Source organism: Carcharodon carcharias, chromosome 4 (genome assembly GCF_017639515.1).
Source record: "Carcharodon carcharias isolate sCarCar2 chromosome 4, sCarCar2.pri, whole genome shotgun sequence".
Lineage (NCBI taxonomy): Eukaryota > Metazoa > Chordata > Chondrichthyes > Lamniformes > Lamnidae > Carcharodon > Carcharodon carcharias.
In genome coordinates this window covers 53,943,588-53,962,748 of record NC_054470.1, presented here as the reverse complement: position 1 = coordinate 53,962,748, position 19,161 = coordinate 53,943,588, and positions in this window count along the sequence as shown.

Below are 19,161 nucleotides of genomic sequence, written 5' to 3'. Positions count from 1 at the left end.
GATCTCATTTCAGCCTCAACTCCAATTTCCCACCCTCTCCCCATAATCTTTCAATCAATTACTAATTAAAAATCTGTCAATCTCCTCCTTATATTTATTCAGCGTCCCGGCATCCACTGCTCTCTGAGGTCGTGAATTCCACAGATTCATGACCCTTTGAGAAAAGTAATTCCTCCTCACCTCTGATTTAAATCTACCACCCTTTTGCCTAAAACTATGGCATCTTGTTCTGGAATGCCCCACAAGGGGAAATATCTGCTCCATGCCTACTTTGTCTATCCCCTTTAGCATCTTATTTTCCTCAATTAGGTCTCCTCTCATCCTTCTAAAGTCTAGCGAGTATAGGTCTAAACTGCTCAATCTCTCCTCATAAGTCAAGCCATCAGCCATCTTGGCTGCTTGTCTTGGTTTTCAAACTTTTTGATTCTCCATATGTATTCTTACAAGGGTAAAGCCTCCCTGAGGCTTTAATAAGTATTGCCGAATAAAGAAACATGTCAAAGCTTTTTGTCTTGCACTCATCAGGACACTTCACAAGAATCCCAAAATAAGGGGAAAACAACAATGTATGCTATATGAGAGAGAGTGCTGATTGGCTAGCAAGTGGACACAGCCTGGTTAGGTACAGTCTGCACCTTTCCCATTGCAAATAGTGGCCAGGACGTCCTGTTTGATACGATTCGTCAGTCTTTGGTAAGTACGGCCTACACACCCAGCATCACAACAGCACTGACATTCATATACCACATTTATGTGAGTACTAGTTCTTAATTTGGTACTGTATCCAAAAGAAAAATTTCAAAAAGTTGTAAGAATGGAATATAAATTGGGGAGGTAGTTTTAGTCACTATGGGATTAGATTACCTCACATACATCTATTCTACTGGGGAGATGATGTGACCTGGTGTCGCTATGTGGCTTATTGCTTGTAAATCATGATGTGTCCTCTGAATTGGGCTAAATTGTTTACATTGTGTTTGAAAGAAATATTACAGCTGCTCTCAAGCCTATTCTCAACTAATAGGAGATAGGTGTATGATTGATTGTTGTGTTGGAATATAATGCTTCATACAGAAATCAACTGCTCCTGCAGTCCTGCTTCTTTAAAAACAAGTCAGTCTTCTTTTCAGATAACAGTAACAATACCAAATCTTATTTTACAGTTCTATATTGTTATTGTAATATTTAAAGTGTTTTAAATGATCTATTCTTGTACTATCCAGAGTACCATATGAACCCCTGATTTTTGTTTTGTTAATTGCCATGTGCTATCAATTTGAATTCACTAAATGGTGCCATAGATTGCAATTTGCTTTAACATATATATAAAATAAAGCTTAATAAGATTACTTTTCCAGAATTGCACTGTTGTACGGTTATCGTTACTATAGCATTTAGATAATTGCTCAAATTCCTCTTTCACAATGAATGACCAAAGGACCTTCAATGATGACATAATTGTAAAATCTTAAGAAGTTTTTGCTGCTAAATGGCATGCTGAGTATTCCACGGGTGATCAACAGCAACCTGTTATATCCATGTGAGGCAAATAGTGCACCACTTACAAATGAAATTAAATGAATTCATCCAGGTGCATTTCTTGAAATAACATTGCATGATGTCATATACAATTTAACACTTCTGATATTACAGCATTAAGTAATGGAGCAAATTTAAATTCAATGAATCCCAAAGTTTTACCAATCATGGACAACTTCTGATTATCATAATTTGTAAATATCTTTTCTCTATTTGAACCATATTTTACTTTTCCAAATCATGGCTGTGTAAAAGGCCTGATTATATTTGAATTCGATTATGCAGGGAAATAGGAAATAGAAGTGAAACATTTTGATCATTTTTGCAAGTTCTAACCATAATAAAGCTGAATTTTTGGCAAGGCTACAGTCATTGCCCCAAGAAATTGGTGACACTGGAATCTTCACTTTTCACTACTGCAGTCCTTCTAGTAATTGGTGTAGGGTATAGTAAGGAATTTTAGGTTTTGATCCAGCAGTAATTTATTCTTCATGTGTGCTTTGCTTGAAGGCAGGTCTCTGGCTTATTATCTCCTGATACTTCAGCCTGAAGTCTATGATGGTTTGCCATTGCCTTCCACTCTTAGTAGCAGGTTGAGAGAAGGCAGATCCCAAGTCTACTTCAGCCAGAACAGGAATGGAACCTGTGTTGTTTGGTGTTACTCTGAACCACACACTAACCACCTAGCCAACCAAGCTAACTCACTTTAGAACAGTGAGAGGAGAGCCAGGATTTTCACAGTTTAAAACAGTGAGAGGAGAGCTGGGAGTTTTACAGTTTAAAACAGCAAGAAGAGAGCCAGGATTTCTACACTTTAAAACAATGAGAGAAGAGTCAGGAGTTTTACAGTTTAAAACAGTGAGAGGAGAGCCGGCATTTCTACACTTTAAAACAACACGAGGAGAGCTGGGATTTTCAGTTTAAAACAGCAAGAGGAAAGCTGGGATTTCTACACTTTAAAACAGCAAGGGGAGAGCCGGGAGCAGATGGAGAATGGGCCTATGTGAGAAGGGCAGTGGCTGTGGGAGATAAAAACCGGTGGCAGAGAGGGAGGCCCAGCACACAGAGAGTGAACCTGCCTGAGAAAGGCAGCGGCAGCGGGAGTTAAAGAATCAGTAGCAGAGAGCCCCTTCAACCTGTTTCTACCTATCAGAGCCAAAGTGTAATGTCACAGTAAAACACTTAGGTGATTGGTGGCTATCTCTTCCATGTATCTCTTGAGTGGCAAGTGGTTTAAATCAGAAGACGTTATTACAGCTGAAGAGTACAGTTAAGAAATTCACTTTTAAAATATTTAACATTAAAATTAATTAATTAAATAGATTATAAATGGCTTGGCAGGTGATGTGTTGCAGCTGTAATACGTGTGTTCTGGTGGACACCTGTGCGATCCACGGTGATCTCACCTGTAGCACATGCTGGCTGCTCAAGGAACTTTGGCTCAGAGTTGATGATCTGGAGTCTGAACTGTGGACACTGTGACACATCAGGGAGGGGGAGAGTTACCTGGACCCTATGTTTCAGGAGGCAGTCACACGTCTTCGAATATTTACATTAAATTTGGTCTGTGTGACCGCGAGTGAGGCAGGTATGGGGATCCAGAATTTAGCTTTGCAGGGGCCTCAGCCAGTGCCCTTGTCCAATAGGCATGAGGTTCTTTCTCCCGGTGTGGATGAGGGCACAGGCTGAAGGGAGGATAAGTTAACTGACCACAACACTGTGGTACAGAGCACTATTCAAATGGGGGGAGAAAGGAGAAATGTAGTAGTAATAGGGGATAGCATAGTAAGGTGAATAGATACTGTTCTCTGCAGTAAAGAAAAAGAGTCCTGAAGGCTGTGTTGCCTACCTGGTGCCAATGTTAAGGACATCTCTTCAGGACTGGAGAGGAACTGGAGTGGGAGGGGAAGGATCCAGTTTCATGGCCCATGTAGGTAACAACGACATAAGTGGGCCTAGGAAAGAGGTTCTGCTGAGGGCCAACGAGCAGCTCGAGGCTAAATTAAAAAGCAGAACCACAAAGGTAATAATCACCAGATTACTACCTGAGCCACGTGCAAATTGGCATAGGGTAAATAAGATTAGAGATTCAAATGCGTGGCTCAAAGATTGGTGTGAGAGAAATGGGTTCCATTCATGGGGCACTGGCACCAGTACTGGGGAAGGAGAGGGCTGTTCCATTGGGATGGGCTATATTTGAACTCTGTTGGAACCAGTGTCCTGGTGCATCGTATAACTAGGGTTGTAGATAGGACTTTAAACTAATTAGTGGGGGAGAGGGTTCAATTGTAGGGAAGTTTGAAAAATCAAAAAGAAACAAAAGAGCAGAGGTGCAGGGTAGTGAAGAGGAGAACGATAATCAAAGTGTGACAGGAAGGGGCTGAAAATATAGGCAGAAGACTGCAACAGAAATTAGAATCAGAATGAGTAATAATGGTAAAGTATTGAAGCTCAAGGTTCTTTATCTGAATGCACACAGCATTTGTAACAAGATAGATAAGTTGATGGCACAAATAGAAATAAATGAAAATAAATTATGAATTGATAGCTATTACAGAGATGTGGTTGCTGTGTGACTAAGACTGGGAACTCAGTATTCAAGGGTAATCAATGTTCTGGAAAAATAGGCAAAAAAGAAAAGGGGGTGGGGTACTTTTGTTAATAAAGGAAGGCATCAGAGCAGCAGTGAGTAGTAATATAGGTGCAATTGTGATGTGGAATCAGTTTGAGTGGAAAAAGGCATAGCAAGGGGAAGAAGTCATGGATGGGAGTCATCTATAGGCCCCTGAAGATTTTCCTCACTGTAGGACAAAGTATAAATCGGGAAATAATGGAAGTGTGTAAGAAGGATACTACAATTTTAATCTGCATATTGACTGGACAAATCAAACTGGCAGGAGTAACATGGAAGTCGAATTTATAGAGTGCATCAGGGATTGTTTCTTAGAGCAATACATTGCAAAACCCACATGGGAACAGGTTATTTTAGATCTAGTAATGTGTAATGAGGTAGAATTAATAAGAGATCTCGCAGTTAAGGATCCTTTAGGGGGAAGCGATCGCAACATGGTAAAATTTGAAATTCAGTTTGAGGGTGAGCAACACAGGTCTCAAACCAATGTCCTCAACTTAAATAAGGGAAATTACAGAGGTATGAAGAAAGAGTTGTCTAAAGCAAGCTGGGAAAATAGACTAAGGGGAAGGTCAGTGGATGAGCAGTGGCAGAGATTTAAGCAGATATTTCACAACGCTCAGCAAAAATTTATCCTGGTCAAAAAGAAGGACTCAATGAGAAGGATGAACCCCCTGTGGTTAACCAAGGTGGTCAAGGAAAGTATCCAATCAAAAAAGAAGGCATACAAAGCAGCAAAAACTAATGGTAGGCCAGTGAACTGGGAATTTTTTAGGAACCAGCAGTGGATGACTATAAAGCTAATAAAGAGGGAGAAAATTGATTATGAATGTAAACCGGCAATAAATATTTTAAAAACCAGCAAGAGCTTCTACAGGTATATTAAAAGAAAGAGAGTAGCTAAGGTGAATGTGGGATCCTTGGAGGATGCGACTGGAGAATTGTTAATGGGGAACAGGGAAATGGCAGATAATTTAAACCAATATTTTGCATTGGTCTTCACAGTGGAGGACATTGTAAACATCCCAAAGATATCAGATAAGCAAGGAACTAATGGGAGGAAAGATTTTGTAACAGTCTCTATCACAAGGGACAAAATATTTGACAAACTAATGGGACTAAAGGCAGACAAGTCTCCAGGGCCTGATGGCCTGCATCCAAGGATTTTGAAGGAAGTGGCTGCAGAGCTAGTGGAGGAATTGGTTGAAATATTCCAGAACTCGCTGGATTCCAAGAGGGTCCCAGCGGATTGGAAAACCGCTAATGCGACATTCCCTGTTCAAGAAGGGAGGGAGGCAAAAATCAGGAAACTATAGGCCAGTCAGCCTAACATCTGTTATTGGGAAAATGCTAGAGCCTAGCATTCAGGAAGAAATAACAGGATATTTGGAAAAGATAACGCAATCAAACAGAGTCAGCATGGTTTTATGAAAGGGAAATCATGTTTGACAAATTTGCTAGAGCTCTTTGAGGATATAACAAGCAGAGTTGTTACAGGGGAAACCTGTAGATGCCGTGTATTTGGATTTCCCGAAAGCATTAAATAAGATGCCACATAAAAGATTATTGCACAAGATAGGAGCTCATGGATTGGGGGTAATGTATTAGCATGGTTTGAGGATTGGTTAACACGCAGGAGACAGAGAGAGTGTTGGGATTAATGGGTCTTTTTCATGTTGGAAAGATGTAACTAGTGGAGTACCATAAGGATCATTCCTAGGGTCTTGATTATTTACTATCTATATTAATGACTTGGAGGAGGAGGTAAAGTGTAATGTATCCAAATTCGCTGATAATAATAAAATAGGTGGGAGGGCATGCTGTGATGAGGACATAAGGAATCTGCAAGGGGATATAGACAAGTTGAGTGAGTGGGCAAAAATTTGGCAGATGGAGTTTAATGTAGGAAAGTGTGAGGTCATGCACTTTGGTAGGAAAATTCAAAATACAGACTACTATTTAAATGGAGAGACTCCAAAAAAAGTGCAGCACAGAGTGACCTGGGTGTTTTTGTGCATGAAACACAGAAAGTTAGCATGCATATGTGGTAAGTAATTAAGAAGGCAAATGGAATTTTGGCCTGTATTGCTAGGGGGCTGGAGTTTAAAAGCAGGGAAGCCTTGTTAGAACAGTACAGGGTGTTGGTGAGGCTGCACCTGCAGTACTGTGTACAGTTTGGTCCCTGTATTTAAGAAAGGATATATTGGCATTGGAGGCAGTTCAAAAGAGATTCACTACGCTGATTCCTGGGATGAAGGGGTTGACTTAACAAGAACGGCTAAATGGCCTTTATTCATAGAGTTTAGAAGAATGAGGGGTGATCTTATTGAAACATACAAGGTTCGGAGGGTGCTCGACAGGGTAGATGTTGAGAATAAAAAAATAAAAAATACCATCCATTCTTAATTAGCACATTCGTTTAGATAATATCACCAACTTTAACTTTAACACCTATGTGTTCTATTGTACTATTGTCGTTGACATCTTTTGATGATCTGCTTCTATCACTGCTTGTTTGTCCCTACAACCACACCCCCCCCCTCCACCTCTCTGTCTCTCTATCTCTCCACCCCCCACACACACACCTTAAACCAGCTTATATTTCAGCTCTTTCTTGGACTCGAACTCAAGTTCTGTCGAAGGGTCATGAGGACTCGAACCGTCAACTCTTTTCTTCTCTGCCGATGCTGCCAGACCTGCTGAGTTTTTCCAGGTAATTCTGTTTTTGTTTTAGATGTTGAGAAGATGTTTCCACTAGTGGGGGAATCTCGAACCAGGGTACTTAGTTACAGAATAAGAGGACTCTCATTTAACATTGAGATGCAAAGGAATTTCTTCTCAGAAGGGAAGTAAATGTCTGGAATTCTCTACCCCAGAGAGTTGTGGAGGCTAGATCACTGAAAGTATTTAAAGAGGAGATAGATCGATTTTTGAAATATTGGGGTGTTGAGGGCTATGAGGAGCTGGCACGAAAGAGGAGCTGAGGCCTGAGGCTGATCAACCATGATCTTATTGAATGGTGCGCCAGGCTTGAGGGGCGAAATGGCCTACTCCTGCTCCTATTTCTTATGTTCTTAACTGCTACCCGCATCCCCACCACCCACCCCCCAATAAGCCCAACATTAAAGAACAGTAAGTTGTGTCAAAGTCAGAATAGTGTGTGACTTGGAGTGAATTTTATGGATGTCATGATGTTTCCTTGACACTGCTGCTCTTGTCCTTGGTGATTGTGGGATTGAAATGCAGTGCATTGCTAGTGTATCCCACAGACTGTATATACGGCAACCACAGTACATTGGCGATGAGCAGAGTAAGTTCAACATTAGGGATGCCAACCTATCCTAGATGATTCTGTACTGCTAAGTGTTTCCTTCATTTTGAGGGTTTGGGATCATAACAAGAGAAGTTTCCATTTACATGATGCTTCATCATATGATGTATCTCAAAACACTTCATGAAATTCCATTTTGGAGCTGTTGCTATGCTGGTAAATGTAACTGTTGCAATGGGGAGAATGATTTATGGCAGTGGAGAAAAGAAGCTGGGAGTTAACTCTGCCCTCTAGAATGAAACTAGTGGACTGGATGGTTTTGGAAGAGGTGAATGAGGCTTGGTAAAGCTTGAAGTGATTCTGCCATTTCTGATGATAGATGGCAAAAACAAATTTGTATCGGCCAGATATACATAAAACTGATATACATAGAACTTGAACTTTTAAAAAAATGTGATATTGCTAATTCAAAATGTACTTAACTGTGCATAGTTTGGTATAAGAATTAAACCAGCCATATTCTTAGAATTAACAAGCAAGGAGTTAGTTTTATTACTAAAATTCACTGAGGTACAGATACAGAAATTAATGGAAGCTGTAAAAATGTACAAATGTGCCCAACTTGCCACTAATGCATAAAACACATACACAAATTCACCAGACATACAAAAAAGAATTAAAGATTTACAGAGCATCAGATGTTAAAACTTGACCAAGTAATAAAGGTAAAGTCAGAAAAATTATTCATGGATTGTCTGAGTACTAGTTCACAGCAAGAGAGAGTTTCCACAGTGGCTGCTGATGTTTTGGTTTCTCACTGAGACAGTTGCTGTGTAGTCGTGGCTAGTTGATTCTCTTTTCCTTTGAAGACAGTGGTATTTAGTTGGCATTCTCCTTTAAGAACTCTCAGTTTGGAGCAATGAGGTCTTCTGGTGGGTTTTCAAAACACAAGCAGAACTTAGCTTTGTTCAGAGAGGATTCTGAGAGAGAGAGAGAGAGAGAGAGAGAGGAGGGGTAAGTTTGTTGTTCCTGTTGTTACTGTGGCAGTCCCTGTCAGTTAGTTCAAATCCAATACATTTTACAAACAGGAGTTGGATCATTTGACCTTTCTCTGGTGTTTCAATCTAGGGCTTATTTTAGTCATTATCTCTGGGAGCTCCATAGACTCTTTGTCTCCAGAAATTGTCTTGTGGCCTTCACGAATGCAACTTGGTAGCTGCTGTCCTTCCAATGATTTCCTTGCATGGTGTTAATACTAAGGGTAACAGTTATTTTAAATGCATTCAGGTTAAATAGGGCAGAATTTTTCACTCGTTGGGCGGGTGTGCGCCTGACCCAAACAAGAGTAAAATAGTGGGCGATGACAGCGGGCGAGCATCCCGACATAATCGCTCACTCGCGCGATATTTCGCTCACCGGGTGCAGATGAGAGGCAGCAGTGCGCCCGCCAACAATTAAGTGGCCTATTAAAGCCCTTAATGAATGAATTGATTTGAATTTTTCGCTGCCAGTCTAACCGTTCGGTTGGTGGGCAGGCAAAAAGGCCAAGCGGCCTTTGCATTTTTGACAAAACCTCATCCACTGGTGGGATGAGGTTTCGACCATTGATTAGAAAAAAAACTTTAAAAACTCATATTCAACGTGTCCCTGCTCATGTGACAGAGTCACATGACTCTGGCGGGTGAATGAGAGCCCTCCCGCCATCAAAACTGCGTGTTTCCCGGGAATGCAAAATTAATGCGGCAAGACTGGAACAAAATGGCGTGAGAAGCCACCATTGCGGCCAACAGGTAAAACGTTGTTGTTCCCACCTGCCGCCTCACTTAGTGCAAACCTGGGACGATTCTGCCCTAGTTGTTTGTGTTTTTTTTCTCCTATTGTGGCAGGTTTTTAAACTTCCACCGGAGGTTACTACCTTATGGGCAGAACTTTTCCCTCGTCGGGCAGGTGCAGCGGGCGGAGGGCGAAATTCAAGAGCGGTTGTGAAGCGGACTGCTGCCCGCGATTGGCGCCAACATCGATTTCCCCTGGCTGGACAATTAACAACCCACCAGCGTGAAATGCACTACAGCGCTGAGCGCTGACGAGGTGGGGGCAGGAGGAGGGCGAGCAATGAAATTCATGCATGCATGCGTGTGTGAGCAATGAAAGCCCCCTGAGGCACAGAGCTGCTTTGGGGAGCTGAAGATTTTGAAGTGCAAAAATAAAGATATTAAAAATAATGAAAACGTCCCCTCATGTGCGCAAACTACGCAGGCGGAACCGTCTCAGATTTGCATTAAGTGCAGTAGCAGGCAGGAGAAACCATGGTTTACCTGCCGGCTGCAATGGCAGCTTCGCACGTCATATCATCCCAGTTTTGCCACATTAATTTTGCATTCCCAGGAAACATGCCGTTTTGATGGTGGGCAGGCTCGCATACGCCCGCCATGCCATCACCTCGCTGCTTCCTCAAGATGGGGGCCATGTTTAAACTGTTTCCGCACACACGCCTCTCAGCCCAGGACTGCTGCACTGAAGACATAGCCCCGACAGGTGAGAAGACTGCAGCCCCCCAGTTTAATGACGCATCCCTTGAGTGCTTTTTGGATGCAGTGGAGGCCCGGCGTGATAGGAGCAGGAGTAGGCCATTTGGCCCCTCGAACCTGCTCCGACATTTAATAAGACCATGGCTGATCTGAGAATAGCCTCAAATCTGCATCCTGCCTACCCTCAATAACCTATCACCCCCTGTCCTTTACCCCTGCTCTGGCCGCAGGAGGGGCAGCAACAACACTAATCTTGCATGGAAGCTGGTGGCAATGGTAGTCAGTGCCATTGTCCTGCAAAAGAGGATAGCCACTCAGTGTCACAACAGGATGAATGGTCTCATCCATTCTGCCAGGGTAAGTCATTCTTCTCATCACTCTCAACTCACACTCACAAACCCATCAGACATCCACAGGGCCCTTGCTCACTGCCAGTTCAAGGGACCATGCACTCTCTCATATGCACCTTCATTGTGCTCGTCCTGCTGGGACCACTCACCACCCACTAATGTCAGGTTACTTATCATCAGGTCTGGCAGGCATCCTGCTTACACTCTCTCCATCTCTATTCATGCAGAACAAGCTGGCACACAACAAGAAGGAGAGATCGCAGACTGGTTGAATACCTGAAATCAAAGTCCACACGGACTTTGTAAACAGGGTCATCCAGCTGGCTGGTGAGGATCTGGACCGATCTTGTGCTGATGGTGAGGTTGGCGATGCTGTACCAAGTGAGGATCCAGCAGTGCAACATCCATCAGGCAACCATGCTGTGAGTGCTGTGTCCTGTTTCACAGACCATTGCCATGCACTAATTATCTCCCCTTGCTTTCGCAGGCACATCTGGAAAATAGACAATGCTCAGGACCCACAATCAAGCCCTGAAGAAACCTCAGAAGAGGAATATGAAGTCACCCTCACTGAAGACCTGTCACTGCACTCAACCACACCGTCCACCAGCACAAAGACAAACACCTCAGTGGGTCCCAGTTCTAGAGTAACTTCAGGGTCACAAAATGGTGAGCACATTGCACTCTCTGATCCACAGCAGGCTGTTGCAGGGACTTCCCAGGTCTCTGGCAGTCCGACAACTGCTGGAGGCCAGAAATCTGCTGAGCCCAAGTTAGATGACGAGCTCTGGACTCAGTTATGCCTCAGTTGTTGGAGCTGCAAAGGCAAGCTTGGGAACATCAGGAAGGGATGTCCGCTGTACTCCTCAGATTGCAAGGCATGCAGGAGGAGTCTGTCCACCTTCAGACTGAGGAGATAGTGCTGGCATACCAATGCTTTAAGGTCAACACTGGTAGGATGGCGGCCGCCATGGAAACCTTGGTCCAGGATATCGCTCCTGCACTGCTGCGTGGGATGAACTCCACCGCCGAAGCCATAGTTGGCCTCCAACAGTGTCAACACGAGAGGGTTGCAGGACTGCTCGATCTCACTCTAGCTTCCCCTTCGCCTCGAGGAGTCAGCCAGGGACCCGCAGGCACACATAGGGAGGAGGATCAGTGGGTGCATACCACAGGGCCATCCACCCACATGACTATGGTAGTTCTGGCCCATCCGAATACCCTCTTCCTGTGATTGCAGCAGGGCCACCTCCACAGGCCAAGGAAGGTGCCACTGCCACACAGCAGGGCCCCAAAAGCAGGCCAGGGCCCTCCAGGTCTCGGCCCTCCAGAAGACACCCACCAAGGTCATCAAAGACAGGATGTAGCAGTCAGTGGACTGCCTCCACCTCTGCTGTGGATGCCTAGGGAGCACCAAGACATAGCGGCAGGGTTAGGAAGGTTAAGAAAGTATAGTTGTACAGCTTCTGGCACCCATCTTATCAGCATCTGTGACCAGTGACGCTGTGCTCCTGAAGGGTTCAGGTGCTGAAGGCAGACAAAGGATCAGGTGCATTTAAAGTTTCATGGCTGCATCTCCATGATATGATACTGATCACAAAATGCAAGCGATCTGCCCTCGGCCAGACAGGAGTCAGACATCCTCAGAGGCTATGTGAAGACCTATGGAGTGCCCTCACTGCATGTTGTCATCATCCTCCTCGAATCTAGTGACTACTAGGGTCTCCACTGCATCTCCATGGCAGGAGCATTATCACAGATGGTATGTGCGCTGCTGTCAGCCAGACAAGAGCCAATCATTCACAGATGCAATGTGCGGATCTATGGTGTCTCCTCGCTGCCCCACCTGACCAGTACAGGGGCCTCATCACCGTCATCATCGCCTTCGTGGGCCTCCTCACCCTCTTCACCATTGATGTTTTCCTCATTGGAGGAGGCCTCCAGCTCGTCCATCTCCTCCTCAGACAGCTCCTCACCATGGTGGAGTGCCAGGTTGTAAATGGTGCAGCAGGTGACAATGATGTGTAACACCCTCTGTGGACTATATTGCAGGGCTCGACCAGTCCGGCCCAGACATCGGAACCTCATTTTCAGCATCCCAATGGTCTCCACTAAGGTACAAGTTGCAACATTAGCCTCCTTATACCTATGCTGTGCTGCAGTCTGAGGCCGGCACACAGGTGTCATCAGCTATGTCCCCTGTGGGTAGCTCTTGTCCCTGAGGAGCCATCCCTGCAGCTTCTGTGGAGTCTGGAAAACATCGGGGATCTGTGACCGACTGAGAATGTAGGAGTCGTGGACACTCCCTGGAAACCAAGCGCAGGCCTGCAGGATGCTTTTGTAGTGGTCACACACCAGCTGCACATTTAGCGAATGGAAGACCTTGCAGTTGACATAGTTGACTGTTTGTTGCCACGGAGATCAGAACGTCACGAGTGCAGTTGATGGCACCCTGCACCTGTGGGTAACCTGAAATCTGGGCAAATCCAATCGCTCTTGCATCTGGCATTCCTAGCCCCATGCGAAATGCACAAAGTTTTGAGCTCTCGCAATGATGGTGCCTGTGACCTCATGGAGGGGAGGTGGTGGCATAGTGGTATTGTCACTGGGCTGGTATTCCAGAGACCCAGGGTAATGCTCTGAGGACCGGGGTTTGAATCCCACCACGGCAGAAGATGAAATTTGAATTCAATAAAAGAATCTGGAATTAAAAGTTTGGGTGATGACCATGAAACCATTGTCAATTGTTGTAAAAACCCATCTGGTTCACTAATGCCCTTTAGCGAAGGAAGTCTGCCATCCTCACCTGGCCTACATGTGACTCCAGACGCACAGCAATGTGGTTGACTCTTAAAATGCCCCCTGAACAAGGGCAAGTAGGGTTAGGAAATAAATGCTGCCCTAGCCAGCAACAACCAAATCCCATAATCAAATAAATAAAAAAAAGATGCATTTGTGGGTGGAGGCTTGCAATATCCCACAAAGGTCACCTGTGGAGCCCTGAAAGGAGCAACTGGCATAAAATTTGAGCACCACGGTCACTTTCACAGCTATTGGCAGTGGAAATCCTCCATGTATGGTGAAGTTTTTACATGAGTAATACTGTTGATGCTGATAAACAGATGAAACTCAGCACTCGTAAATGCCATGCTGTTACCTGATATGACCACTTCTGGTTGTCCGTTGATGGCATAGCTTGTCAATTGTAGCAGAAGATGTTGGTGACTTTACCTCATATATGTCCATCCATTCTGAGTAAGCATCAACAAAAGGAGAAACACTGTTCCCATAAAAGGTTCCACATAGTCAATATGCAATTGCACTCATGGCCTTCCTGGCCACTCCCACGGGTGTAATGGAGCTGCTGGAGGTAACCTTTGCGCTTGCTGACACTGCATACAACTACTCAATAAGCTCTCTATTGCTCCATCCATTCCAGGTCCCCATAGAAAGCTGTGAGCTATGGTCTCCATTCATTCTGGATATGCACTACATAGTTCAGCTAACAAAGGCTTTTGTCCTTGTGGAGGAACAATCACTCTAGCTCCCCATAATAAGATACCATCCTGGCTGGTTATCTCATATCTTCTGTGAAAATGCGGTTTCATTTCGTCAGATTCCTGTTCTTGAGACCAACCGTGAAGAGCTTGTTCTCGTACTTTGGATAAGACTGGGTCTCGAATTGTCCAATCACCATCCGGTGATGAATCTAAGAAGTTCAATAATAAAATATTCAATAATAAAACGAGTTCCTGCGGAACTGGAACATCCTCATCATTTTCTCTCAAAGGCAAACAATTAAGTGCATCAGCATTTGCAATCTAACTTCCAGCATGTGGATGAAAGTATACTCATACACTGCCAGAATCAACACCCATCTCTGTATTCTTGCTGAGGCTATGGGTGGTATAGCCTTGTCCTCACAGAACAATCCTAGCAAAAGCTTGTTGTCCGAAACGATAGTAAAATGACAACCGTGTACATAGCGGTAAGATTTCTTGACACCAAAGATGATTGACAAGCCTTCTCTTTCTATCTGTGAGTATCCCTTTTCTGCTGTGTTGAGCGTTCTTGATACATATCCAATAGGTCGTTCTGAGCTATTGTCCATTCGATGGGAGAGCACTGCTCCTAATCCATAAAGAGGTCCATCACATGTCAAAATTAACTCTTTTCTTTGGGCAAAATGTACTAATAGGGTGGATGGATGCAACAGCTGTTTCACTTTTGTGAAAGCTTCTTTCTGTGGTGTTTGCCAAGACCAACGTTGGTTTTCTTTGAGCAGGCAATACAAGTATGCCAGTTCTGTCAACAAATTAGGCAAAAAACGTCCATAGTAATTGATCATCCCCAAGAGTGATTTTAACTCAGAGATGTTCCTCGGTGCTGGTGCCTCTATAATGGCTCTCACTTTTTCTTCAACTGAGTGGAGGCCCTGTCCATCTACCCTGTGACATAGACTACTTTTCTTTTTTTAAACACAATCCCACGTGTGAAAAACATGTCAAAACTTCTTCCAAGTTTGTCAAATGCTCCTTTTCAGTGAGTCCTGTCACTAGAACTTCACCTAAATAAATTACAACTTGAGGCAATCCCTGCAGTAAATTTTCCATTGTTCTCTGGAATATGGCACATGCAGAGGATACACTAAAAGGCAAGCTGGTATATTGGTACAACACTTTGTGCTTATTAATTGTGACAAACTTCTTGGAGGCCTTCTCTAACTCCAATTGTTGATAAGCATGTCAAACTTCATGTAGGGGATTCCACCTGCCAACTTAGCATACAAGTCTTCAGTTTTTGGTATAAGGTGTCTGTTCGACTTAGCCACTTTATTGACAATCAATTTGTAGTCTCTACAAATTTGAACACTTTGGTCAGGCTTAAGTACGGGGACAATTGCTGCTGTCCATTCCAAGAGCTGCACAAGTTGTATCACTCCCAGTTTCTCTAATCTCAACTCAGCGTTAATCTTTTCCTGCATTGCATAAAGTACTGGTCTAGCCTTCATAAATCAGGGGGTAGAGTCTGGGTCAACATGAATTTTTGCTTGTAGCCCTTGGATCTTCCCAAGTTCATCTTGGAAAACTGAGGCATATTTTTGTAATAGTTCAGGTGACCCAGTGGCTTTCAGTTGGAATATTTCAGTCTAATTCAATTTAATTTTTCTCAGCCGGCTTCATCCAAGGAGGCTTGGCCCCTCATCTGCTACCACCATCAAGGGTAATTTTACTGATTGACTTCCGTACTGTACAGTAACCCTGCTTATGCCTTTGATTTTGATGCCTTCTCCTGTGTAAGTATTCAATTTGGCATATGTTTCTTCCAAATTTAATTTACATTCCCCATGATTCAGGTATTTAAAGGCATGCTAACCTAACACCATAGTGGAAGCCCCTGTATCCACCTCCATTCTGATAGGCATATTATTCACCCTCACTGTTACATAGAATGGTTCAGCTCCTACTACGTTTAAATTATACAATGCATAAATATCTGAATCTGTTACTTCAGGCTTTTCTATGTTATGAATCTTATGGGTGTTTTTCTTTTGTTTGAAAATCTGCATGATTCTATCCATGCAATGTTTCATGAGGTGTCCATTTCAATGACAATAAAAACATTCAATTTTTTAAACTTCGATTCATTACAAGGTTGTCTGCTTCCACCTCTGTTACCATTATTCTATGTTTTCACTGCAAAGTCATTTCTTTTTATTTGTCTGAAAGCTGTGGCTGCTTCCCGCTTCTCATCAGAGCTATACATTTTCTCACCCTTTTTGGTTAAGGCTCCCTGCCCAATGTGGAGGATGGCACCATTTTGCACTCCCTGTATGGCTTTCGAGTCCCTTATTGTGCCTTCCATAGCCAGGGCTTTTTCCTGCGCTTTCTGAAAATCCAAATATGTTTCAGAAAGTAATCTCTTCTGAATCAAATCTTCATTCATACCGTACACCAAACAATCTCTAAGCATTTCATTTATAGTTGTACCAAACCCAGAATATTCTGTTAACTGTTTTAAACTTGCCACATAACAAGCTACTGTCTCCCCTGGGCCTCTATTTGAGTTACATTTGAACTGTTGCATCATTGCTGAAGGCTTGAGCTGGTAACGATTCTTCACAAGGTTCACTACATCATCAGAACTTTTTGAATCCGGGGCACTGGGTGCTATTGAACTTCAGATCAATCCATAAGCCTTATTCCCACACATAGCTAATAGGATCAAGCGTCTCTACTCCTTCGCAATGTCATTAGCTTGGAAAAAGAATGCAAGGTATTCAACATAATGAGACCAATCATCCACCACTGGCTCGATAGGATTAACTCTTCCAAACTGTGGCATGCTTCGTGGGGACTGCTTCAACGATTAGGATGGAAATTCTACTTACAAGAACCATGCAAGGTACGGCCTGATTTCGGTTCACTTGATTTCCACCCTCGCTTTTTTTATCTTCCTTCCTTGCTTTTTCTTGCTTTTTTTCACCTCGTCACCAGTTTGTTGGGTCGTGGTCACTAGTTTAGTTGGACTAATGGAGTTGGGTTGCATGCTTGTTTCGGGATGACCGAGTTGGTGTCATAGACATAGCAGATCATCAGGCAATTCTTGTGTAGAACTGTCATGAAGCTATTAATGTATATAATATTATTGGAAAATATTTTTCTTTTAAAATAAGAGGTTTATTCTGTGGGTGGATCTTAACTGAATTAAAGCCAGCTAATCTGGGTGCTTTGATGTGTACTAGTTTTGAGATGTAAACAGAGAGGTAAAGTGCATTTGCATTTTTTGAATAGACCATTCAAGAAGTGGGGCGAAAACTGACACCTATCTAGCAGATACCAAGCAATGTATTTATTTTACTAATAAAATTAATACTATGAAAGGGGTTTTATTATTAGAGAGGTTTATTTCAGATGTTGGTGACAAAATGAGAATTTACATTTAGTGAGCAGCGCTAGGTATAACTTCAGCAATGTTGTGCAGAGGCAATGTGAGATCAAGAGCAATTGTAAGCCTCCAACTGTCTCCACAGGAACCAAAGTGAAAAGAACCTCATTTTGAATTCGTAAGGTGAAAATTCTTTGCCTGGTGTCTGTCTGGTTAAGTCTATGAGTTGCTATTGCCTTAATGGAGATTAGTTTGGGAATTTGTTAAAAGTTATGATAGTAATAATTTGTAGTCATGTGTCTATGTATTTTAACCTGTGTAAATTAATAAAATGTTTCATTTCATTTAATGTAAAACCTTGAGAATGGTGGTCTGATTCCTGAATTTAGAGTTGCATGTCAAACACATCACTTAAAAATATAGGTAATGACAGTTGCTTGAAGTTTCCCTCTGGGATTTTTAAATAACTCAGCTTTACCAACTGCATCAGTCATAACAAGAACACATTCTATTTATTTACAAAGGAATTCAACGGTTACACTTGTGTACTTACAACTAAAACCTTGTCTCTACATTACAGGCTTGTACCCTAGACTACTCACTACTGACTACAGGCTGCTAAAGTAGCCCGTGCTACTCTGTCATTGGATAATAAGATCATGTGATCTTCTATTATAACAATGTTCTTAAAGGTATATTACACATCAGATTACCACATCCCACAGTCACTTAACTATTTTATACTTCTTGCATGTTATAAAAGATTTTTGGGTTTCCTTTTATGTTACCTACTAACCTGTTGTCATACTTTTTGCCCTTATATCTCTTTCAAATTAACAACTTTACTTTTTGAATTATTTTTTACAGTACTATATTCCATACCTGACATTGTCATAAACTTGTTTCTGTTTTATTATAATCAGCATTTCCTTTATCATCCAGGGGCATTTACCTTTGGAAGGCCATTATTCCCCCATATGGGAATATACTGATTTTGTACCCAAACTAACTCTGCCATTGTACATGATTTTTTTTCAATCAACCTGTTCTAGACCACTTCTCAAATTACTAAAATTTGTTCTCTTCCAGTTTGATATTTTTGTCATTTGATTTTTCTTTGGCCCTTTCCATAATTATTTTAAATCTAATGACGTTATGATCAATATTACCCAGAAGTTCTCCCACTGAAACACACGTCACTTGCCCTATTTCATTCTCCAGGAATAGATCCATAATTGTTTCCTTCCTTGTTGGGCTAGAAACTTAAAGTTCACCCACACGCATTTTAGGAATTCTCCCCCTTTCTTGCCCTTTAGCTTGCCATTCATTTTATTTACAGCTCATGAAGCCACTGGCACAGGCAAGGAAGAGTGTACTGGTGCTGGTCCCAAGCTCAGATAAATGGAGGGGGTTAGCAACAGGAATGGCATCCAGCTGAAAAATCACCTGACAAATCCAAATGATAGTTGATCTGAATGGAAATGGTACCCAAGCTAGGGCTTTCCCTGTAAGTAATGAGCAGGATTCCTACCTAAACCCTGTCAGGATGGTCAAAGGTTACCATCAAGTGAACAAGGATGTCTAAATAAGAAAGTCCAAAAGGATTGGTGAAAAGGTAACCAAACTCAAAATAGCAGGAAGAGGCCAGAAAGTAACTGACCTGGTGTGACAAAAAGGAATACAAATCATGGATCTCCAGGGAACAAAATGGAAGGACAGCAAATCAAGCAAAATTGGTAGTGGATATAAACTATATACTTTGGACAGGATGGGAGAAGAAATGGTGTTGGACAAGTACTAAGCGAAGAATGAAAGATTACGTGCTGGCAGTGGACAGAATCGGCGACAGAATTATCAAAGTAAAGCTAGAACTCAAGGGCATAAAGTGGAACATAATTAGTTGTTATGCACCACAGAGTGGGTGAGGGCCAGAGGAGAAAGAAGAATTCAGAG